This window comes from Cyprinus carpio, chromosome B19 (assembly GCF_018340385.1).
Source record: "Cyprinus carpio isolate SPL01 chromosome B19, ASM1834038v1, whole genome shotgun sequence".
Lineage (NCBI taxonomy): Eukaryota > Metazoa > Chordata > Actinopteri > Cypriniformes > Cyprinidae > Cyprinus > Cyprinus carpio.
This window is the reverse complement of record NC_056615.1, coordinates 28,805,765-28,815,764: the sequence shown is the minus strand read 5'-3', so window position 1 is coordinate 28,815,764 and position 10,000 is coordinate 28,805,765. Positions and strand designations below refer to the sequence as shown.

At 41.4% G+C, this 10,000-nt stretch overlaps 1 pseudogene; it reads right to left on the bottom strand.

Annotated features, from left to right (window-relative positions):
* Positions 1-10,000, bottom strand: part of LOC109070544 — a 731,031-nt pseudogene that overhangs the window by 700,071 nt on the left and 20,960 nt on the right.

Here is a 10,000-nt window from a genome sequence, read left to right as displayed (position 1 = left end):
TGTAATTTAGGTCAAAGATGTGTTAAATTAACTAAAGAATCTTCTGTTTAAAAAGTCTAATGATCAAAGTTATGGTCAGTTTTCTATCTTAAGTTTATATATTCATGCATTTGGCAGACACTTTTATCCAAATCAACTTACATTGCATTCAGTGTTTGCAATTCAGTGTGGTACTGAAAACTTCAATTACTATAACAAAATATCAAAATAAAAATTATAAATCCCATTAAACCATTGATTCCAGATAATTGAGCACAAAAATTGTGTTTCAGCAGTATTCTGTTAAAGTATAAATTCAGTGTGGTACTGAAATAGTACACACCCTGCATATACACAAACTCTACAAACATAGATTTCAGAGGAAACCCTCACAGCTGAATTTATTGCCTCTTTTCTTTATGTTTCAGACTGATCCAAAGGAGATCGTATCTAATTTAACAGTAAGTTCATCAGTCACATACTCCTGGCAGAATCAGCTGTTATGTTGTACACCGTGTACACGTGTGAACTTTGACCTGTTTCCGTGTTAAGATGCCCAATCAGCACTTCAAGCCGTACCTGAAGCAGCACCCTGCCCAAACGCCTCTGCATACGCCAACAACAGACGCATCTGAGGACGTGCACCTGCTCATGGAAGGAAGTGGCTTTACGTGGCGGCCAGTGGGTATCACTGTGTGTGTGTGTGTGTGTGTGTGTGTGGTGTGTGTGTGTGTGTGTGTGTGGACATGCCACTTGTGTGTGTGGTGTGGTGTGTGTGTGTGTGTGGGACATGCCACTTTGTGTGGTGTGTGTGTGTTGTGGGTGTGTGTGGTGTGTGGTGCGTGCAGTGATTGTGCTTGTGCTGTGGTGTTTGTGTGTGGGTGTGTGTGTGTGTGTGTGTGTGTGTGTGACTTATACATGCTGTCAATTTACATCTAAAATAAGACAAAATTCAGTTTTTTGTCTTATTTAAAAAAAAAATATATATATATTTTCTTTCAGCTTATATATGCATGTACGACATATACATGCTGTCAATCAATTAAAAAAATTAACAAATTAATCACACATTTTTTCTGAAATTTATCGCAATTAAGTTCTTAAATATACTTTTATATTGCAATAATTTCACCTTAATGTAAAAAAAAAGTAAACAGTATATTTTTTATATTTGTTTTAATGGCGTTTCTTTTAATGACTGAATGCACGTATCACTGACACCAATACTACTGATGTTAAGAAATTATTATTAGATTCCTTCTTATCGAAGGTCGCACATCTCTCAGCCAGATGTCCAAAATGACTAGGTAGCTAACGCTAATGCAATCTATGCAATATGTACATATTACCGGTGTGATCTTATACTACTTCGATTATATACCCTTTCGGTCAATAAACCATCTTCAAATGTAGATCTTCAGCACTCTATAATAGGTAGAATTGTCATATTTGAGCTACCCGTTTCGTGCACCTCAGCCTCGCATTCGAAGTCGGAGATCTACAGATATAGAATCATATAGTTATATACTTTCAGTCTCTTTTACTTCCTTCTCTTTCACACTATATGTGATATTTACTAACACATTAATATAGACTATGATCGTCCTTATTACTTATCTTGTTTGAGACACATTAAGATTTATCCCGTGATTTAGTCTGTGTTTCCTCTCTGTGTCTATTTTCCGCTTCGTTTTGATTTGCGTGTTATCTGCCCCACTGCCCCTTTCCCCCCCACCCCTTGTATTTTTCCCCCCAGGTTATTACGGGCTGGGTGTGCTGATACACTTTAAGAGCTGCCGCCGTTCAACATGGACGCGGAATCTAGCGGCAGTGCCCCGTAAGTCGTTCATTTCACAATGCTTTAAACATGATAAATGATACAGGCTACAGCGTAGCAAACCGCAAGAGCGTACGCTACGAGCGCCGGATAGGCATCCCATCGGAGCTGCAGGCTGCTCAGTGTTGTCCCTCCTGAGAGGATCAATTCTTCACAAAAACCCATTTCAGCTGAGAGAGTAGATGTGATGTTTGGTGTGTGTTGTGTGGTGAGAGCAGATCTCAGCTCCTGAGGATTCTACCTCCCTGCGGCTTGAGCTTTTTTCTGAGATCATGGCACTTTGACATTTTTTCAAGATCAGCAGCATGCAGGTCAATACTCTCACACTATCAGTCAATCATCAATCAGCTATTAATCAGTTACAGTAACCTTTCCTCGCTGTTTCTCCGTTGTTTTGCATACAGCCGATCTTTCTGGGACAGTTTGGACGCCATGTTAATTTCCACGCTTCAATCATTTCAACCTGACACGTGAATTGCCTAGTTTTTGAAGTAACATCGAAGAGCTGGTATAGACATCATGTGTGGTGTAAGTATCCCGCCCTGGGTTATGTAGTATTCTTAGATTTATCCGGAGAGCCAGGACTCAGATTAGAATGCAGCATCACGGGTGGTGTGTGTGTTGTGTGTGTGTGTGTGTGTCTGTGTAGATCTTGCTGGGTTGACTCCCACGCTCCTAAACTTAACGGGTACTCACGGCAGTCTGAATGGTGTCTTGAGAGCCCCCCCTACACCCCCACACAGCCAGAGGATTGCAGTGACATCACCCACGCCTTTTTATGCCCCCGCCAATTCTCACTTGAGGTGACCCATGAACGGGCTGGTAACTGTGACGATTGAGGTCAGCGACACTCACACACACACATGTATTGTGCTCTTGCAGGTCAGTGGCTGAGTCTGTTTCTCTGGTCACAGAAACACAAATTGAAGAAAAGTTCCCAGAGGTTTGTTCCGGCTGCTACGGGACCGTGAAACAGTTAAGATCTGTTTCACTTTCACTTTCATTTTCACATCTGCAGCTGACCCGCGTCATGTGATCAACACAGGAGGAAGGGTGTGTGTAGTGTGTGGGTGTGTATTGTGTTGTGTGTGTGTTTGTGTCGCGGATATAATATAACCAAACATATGTATGTATTGGGGGTCAGATGTGAGGGTAAACGGTATTACTAAAGACGTGTTAATTATCAGATACAGTGTCCCAAGTAATAGTTGAAGTAATGCATACTTTTTGAATTTAGAAGGAAATATCGAGTTGCTGTTCCAACATAGTATCTCCAGTTAATTTGATTTCTCATGTGTTGAGTGGGACAGCTCTGGGTGTTTGCCATGGTGACAGAACATACTAGGAGTAAGTGCAGAGGGTTGGTTTCTGTGAACATGATCTCACTGTCAGATTCTAAGAACTAAATATCAACATGTGTAACAGCTCATCAACAAACAGGATTCAGTGTTCCATCCAGAATCAATAAACCAACAGAGCAAATACAAACTCCCGAATATTATACCAAACCTGCCAGTTGTTTAATTTTGGCCAGGCGTTTTTGGGGATTTAGTCCTTAGTGCTGGATTTTTAGTCTTGAGGACGAAAAGTGCTTAATAGTCTTAGTCCACATTTTAGTCATGTTGAGTCCTGTTTTCATAGTTTGAGGTCTATCTTTTAGCACAGCGCGAAAAAGGTCAATTGCATTTGTTAGTCTAAATTTATGTAGTCACTACTTTTAGTCAAGTCGTTTTTAGCCATAACTGAGTGTACCAGGAGTTAATTTAGTTTTGGTAGCGATTTATATATAGTAAGTTTCTCACATTAAACATTAATCATTACATTCTTCTCATCTTATAGACCATACATCACTTTATAGGTGACTTAATGAGACAATTTGAACGTCAAGGGACTGAATTTGGAAAATCTTGCGATATAATTGAATGACCCATTTTCATTTTTTGGGTGGAACATTTCTCTTTTAAGTTGAAAAAGGCTAGCAACTTATCCAGGATTATATATCATATCATCTCTCTCTATATATATCTCTCTCTATCTATGATATTCCTAATATATCTAATATGCGTCTATATGTAGTATCTCATTATATATATTTATCAGAAGCAACACTATACGAAACCTCACCTAGAGATCACAAAATTACAACTCAGTTGTCATTCTAGATATTCGTAGGTAGTTTAGCTAATTAAACATGGTATTACATTGTAATTTTAGAACATGTCTTTGTTGGTTCCACATTAATTGACCAGATAGGGTAAGTTAATTGATAGTGCAAATAGGCTGCCTTTTTAAGACGGATAGGCATGCAGTGTGTGGTTAATACTTGACACAACTGTTGCAGTGTTCTCACGTAGCCACAACGTTCACGTTCCTATTAATACCATAACCTAACCTAGACCACATCACGTATTTTTCGTGTAGATACTTCTCTAACAAACCGATATAACATTTTGGACATGCTGTGTGGTGTACTTCTGATGGGAGTACGTGCTTGTACTGAGAACTGTGATCCGCGCCCCGCTGTATATGAGAACGGAGGAAGTGGATGCGTTTGTTATTGGCCGCAGAATGACGCGCGGACACGAGAGAAACGGCTTGTCTATGCAGCGTGATTTTCGCCTAATTTAATCACCACTCTCACGCAACTATTAAGCGTTACATTTCTGAGCAACGAAATGGTGAACCTGTTGGGGGTCTTCTTCCCGGGAAAAAACTGGTTGAGCGTCCTGGTTACCCTATGCGATCATTCCTGGACTCCCATGTTCGGCGTGCTGATGCGACTGCCATTGTTTCAGATCGCTATTTCGCGTTTTATTAGTCTATCAATCCGCGGGCTGCTATATGAGACTAGATATTTCAATAGGCTCCCCTTAATCCGATCGCAATCGCAATCACTTGACAAGGAAAAAAAAGTCTGCAAACATTTGAGAACTGACAAAAGCCTATAGGATGCATTTTGAATGTTCTGGTCCAGTCCTCAAATTAAACATTTATATGTCGAGATCCAGACTCTCTGTCTAGTGTTAACTCGAAATAACGCGGGCCATAAATTGATCGTCATAATTTCGATCATCCGGATATTATTTTATAGCTCGTAAACGTCTCGCTTCTTCGTTTATCAGAAAAATACTCGTGTGTACGAAATTAACACACTTGCAAACCTGTACAATAGTTAACTATGTTAAATAAGAACTAATCAAATCATTTATGTATTTAAGCACGATGTCCATTAACGTGAAACTTTAGCTGCTTGAGTCACTTCGTTGACACACTTTCCAATCCATGGACCTAAAGCAAAAAATGACATGGTAGCTGCTGTGATTTGTGGATTATTTCGCTGCAATAAGTGCTGAACTTTCTTCTCCTCTGAGTATCTGTCATATTCTTCAAGTAGTGATTAGTCATTTGAGTCGGCTCTGTCGTCACCTCTACTCTGTTCTCAGACGCATTAAACAAATTTTTCTATTTCGTCTTATGGAGTGTAATGCTCTTTGATAAAGATAGTAAAGTACCAACAGGTCTGCTTTAGACATGTTTGCGCAACGAATAAAGTCTTAGAAAGCCTCTCCAAGTCGGCTGAAGCTGGACGCAGGGGTCCTTTATAAAAAGTTGTCGAGACTGTGGATCACACCGAATCAGCGTTCATTCACCGTGGATGATAGCGGAGTCCAGCCCGGGGATCGTCACATGTGGTTGGCCCGGGAAGCGAGCAGTTCCTCGAGCTCGCGTGTGCGAGAGTAGGGTTCCATCTGGCCGTAATCCTTACTCAAGCCTCCGCGGCACGTATGTGCGATTGCCCTATACCATCTATTCAATTGATGAAATTACATGTCTTCCTGAAAGCCAGTAGCCTACAATGGGTTCTGTGCTCCTTCACTAAGACATGTCCTGCATTATAAAGTTTAGGGGCAACTCTTTATATAGCTTGTGCAAGGAACCAGTTCTGTGCTTTGTGCTCGAGTCGACTCACTGTAGCCTGTCAGTACTGTGTTTTTATATGTAAACGGATTTGTACACTGATGTATTTCAAACACAGCGAGTGTAGTCATAGCGCGGATTCGCTTGTTTGTAGTAGCGCTCTGATCATTCTGTAGTTTCATACCGATCACAACATGCCGACCGATGGTTTTATGTTTGCTGCGAGCCGCGATCTAACGCAACGCTTTATACTATTGCTCGTCTCACTCGGCTGTTCGCAACACTTAAGACGACAGTATAAGTCACCTATTATCATGTCCCCACCTGGATGCAGCAAAATTGCTCCCGTTGTGATGATCGATCGGCGCAGCGTTTGTAATGGGGATTTATATTCGGCTCGTGCCGTGGAGAAACGGAATACACGTATGGAGAGGGGCGTAACTCTTTTCACGGTCGCGTGCCGGACCGACTTTGAGGCATTCGGTTCGCCAATCACAACAGCACTGGATAGCTGGCCAATCAGAGCGACACCTCGCTCTTTCGAACGATGAGCTTTGTGAAGAATCCATCTTTTAGAAAATGTCTTCAGAAGGCGGGGCCTAGGAGGAATAGAGGAGAACAATAAAGTACAGTATGTGGGTGAAAATAATCTGGGTTTTTTGAACTTTAAACTCATCATAAAAACACATTTTAATTACACCAAATGACACAAAAGAACTGTTCTTTTCAGCAACGTCAAAATGAACCCCCGGTATTTGTCAGATAGTTAAACCGCGTGTTGTTTTAGTTTTTCTCTTGTACTAAATAAACATTAAACAACTAATATGTATAAAACGAATATCAGCAGACGCTATTTATAGTATAACTCCTAAAAAAAGTGATAATTAAAAGGACAAAAAAAAGCAATATACTTTTTAGAAGTTGTCATGAAATATGTGCTATCTATGTATCGTTAAACTAAAGCTAAAATAAAAAAAATAAACCCCCCCCCCTTAATGTAAACAATAGACCATGGTTTTAAACAAGACAAAAACCAATATAAAAGGGACAAAAATGCAACAAAAAATACCCTGAAACCTGCGCTACAGGAAAATTACTGAAACGTTTACATGAAGAGCAAGAGGGAGAGAGGAAGGCCTTTAAACAAGATGCAAACAATCCAGATAGACGTTTATGATAGGAAGCCCGTGCATTTAAATGTACATAATTTAAGATTCTTGATGTGTATTGTTCATTTAATTGGACTGCAGTGATCTGAACAGTTGCTCTCCTGTTGACCTGTCTTTGGGTTGAAACTCCTCGGCATACAAGAAAAACTCCTCGAGTGATTGTATACAGTAGTTTATGGATCAGTTTGTGCTCATAGCAAATGTGATGAATCTGGCACTGGATGAATCTACTGATAGTTGACGTTACTAACTCTTCGGCGTACCTGAACTTCTATAATTAAAAACAAACAATCTTAGCGGGGGATAGTGATACTAGTAGTACATCTCAGGATTTTAAAGAGCTTGTTCGTATAAAGGTCCAGAAATTAAGTGCCCAACAGTAATTGATTCTTGTTCATTTTTTACATTAGATTTTTGTTTTTTAGAGAATTATGTTAGATTTAGCATTTAGAAAGATGCATTTATATGAAATGAATGTTCAAAAGCAGCTTGTTAAGAGTTAAACACTAGTTGAAATACACAATGCAAGGTAGATTTAGATAGATAGGGGCACCTAGATACGGGCAGTAAAGAAGACAAGAGGAGAAATGCAGCTTTTTTTTATATACAACCTAAAACAACATTATGAATGGCGAGCTTTTCACATAATATTTTTAATATAATATTCCTTTAGTTAGGTGAATGATTGTCCCGACTCGTTGGCCGAGCAGACATGAGTGAGAATCTTCAGAAATCGTTTCTTTTATTTCAAAGATTCTTGAGAAAGTTTTTTGTACGGATCAGACTCCAGTCGTCAGGAGAAGTCTTCTCCTCTCCCCTACCTTGACAGATATAGGTGTCAACTGAATGAAAGATCTTTTCAACTCCAGGTTTTATACAGCTTTGCTCCTAGCACTGAATATGGGCCACTGTATAAGCCGGGAGTCTCTAATGCGACGCTCGAATTTCCGTGCACTTCGTACCTGATTAGAGCGGGGTTAAAGTTACATGGCTCTTGTCTTTGGGTAGACCTAAGTAGTCGGATCCATCTCGTCAGAAATTTCAGTTGAAACCAAACGTTTGTCTGTCACTTTCCTGGAGTCGTTGTGCTACAGGATTCGTGGGTATGGTTTTGTGCTATTGACTCGCTTCTTATTTGTCAAAATAGGTGATTTGTTAATGTTACAGTTTAGGGTGTTACTCTTCTTCTGAGACCATTCTCTTCTGTTGGTTTGCGCTGTGTTCCTCGGGCAAAGCGTTGTCATCCAAATGGGCGCTTGTGTTTTTTTTCTATGTTTTAAAGCCCCTTGATTTCTATCTTTAAAAACTTGGGTCTCTTTCATATATAAAATGAGTTCCCCACTTCCCCTACAGCACATCCATAATAAGCATTTCACGTCTGATTAAGCCATTGTTAGATTGCTGTGCGCTAAAATGTAACTTCTATAAGTTATGGTCTCTATTTCCCAAGCAATTTCTTACAGCGGGCTGAATGACAAAACCATGCACAAATTAGGAATTATCTTGTTTGGTGGTCCGATAATGAAAAATGATTGTTTTTCTAATTTTTGAATCTTAGGCCGTCCCTTCGACACGTAAAACTGCAAGAACCAACATAAAGAAGTCCGTATCATACACAGTGTTGCCAGGTGAACTTCTTTTTCTTTCGGGGCATTTTACTGTTTTGACTTTACTCTAGTCACAAGGTCTTGATGGGAATCTCGTTGAGTGTGTGATTTTTATGATCGTGTCGGGTGTGTGTACAATTTGATTCGCCACACACCTGCCTTAAACGGACAGTTTCCAGCCGTTCTCCTAGGATTTCCAGACGCTCTTATCACACATGCTGTGGTCACCTCGGTGATATGACTGCAGGCGGAAAAAAATTACAGGGTCACATAATCACACATTCGCCCCGATCTGTTGGAACCGTCGCGTCCTACCACACTCCACCGACTAGCACAGGTGCGCAGAACAAGCAGACAGAACCAGATGTGTTCCTCTGACTGAAGGCATGGACTATACTCATACGTGGAGTGTGTCGTCGTGTGTGTGTGTGTGTGTGTGGGTCTGTGTTCTGTGTCTGTGTGTGTGTACTGCTATGTGTCTGTCTGTGAACTGTGTGTGTGTGTGTGTGTGTCCTGTGTATGTTGTCTGTCTTGTGTGGGTCTGTCTCTGTGTCTGTCATTGTGTAGTGTGTGTGTGTGTGGTGTGTGTGTGTGTTAGGTGTGTGGTGGTGTGGTGTGTGCTGCTGGTGAGTGTTGGTGGGGTCTGTCTCTGTGTCTAGTAGTGTGTGTGTGTCGTGTGTTCAGGATGTGTGGTTACCGAAATTGTGTGTGTGCGTGGTGTGTGTGTAGTCGTGTGGGGTCTGTGTGTGTGTCTGCATCCTCTTGGATGTGGCTGGTTCTGTGTTTAAAGTGTGTGGTGTGTGTGTGTGGTGTGTGTGTGTGTTGTGTGTGGTGTGTGTGTGGTGTGGCTGTTTCTGTGCTTGTGTGTGTGTGTTTTGGTGTGTGTCTGTGTGGTGTGTGTGTGTCCTGTGTCTGTTTGTGTGTGTGTGTGTGTGTGCTTTCTGTGTCGTGTGTGTGGGTGCTGTTGTGCTTTTTGGTGTTCTGGTCTGGGGTGTGTTGTGTGGTGTGTGGTGTGTGTGGTGTGTGTGTGTGTTGTGCAGTGCTGGTGTTGTTGTGTTATCTGTCTCCTTTGCTCCTGTCCTCTGTGTGTGTCTGTGTGTGTAGTGTCTGGGCTTGCTTGTTTTGTGTGTGTCTGTGTGTGTTTAGTTTGCTGTTGTGTCTCGTGGGTGTGTGTGGGGTGTGCGGTCTGTGTGTCCATTGTCTTGTCTGTTGTGTGTGTGGTGTGATCTGTCTCTGTGTCTGTCTGTGATGTGTTTGTGGGTGTGCGGTTTGTGGGTGTTGTGTGTGTGTTGTGTGCGTGGGTGTGTGTGCTGTGTCTGTGTCTGTGTGTGTGTGTGTGGTGTGGTGTGGGTGTGTGGTGTGTGTCTGGTGGTGTCTGGTGTGTGTGTGTGTGTGGGTGTGTTGTGTGTGTGTGTGTCTGTTCCTTTGTGTGTCTGTGTCTGTGTGTGTGTGGTTGTGTGGTGTGTGTGTGTTGTGTCGTGTTTTGTGTT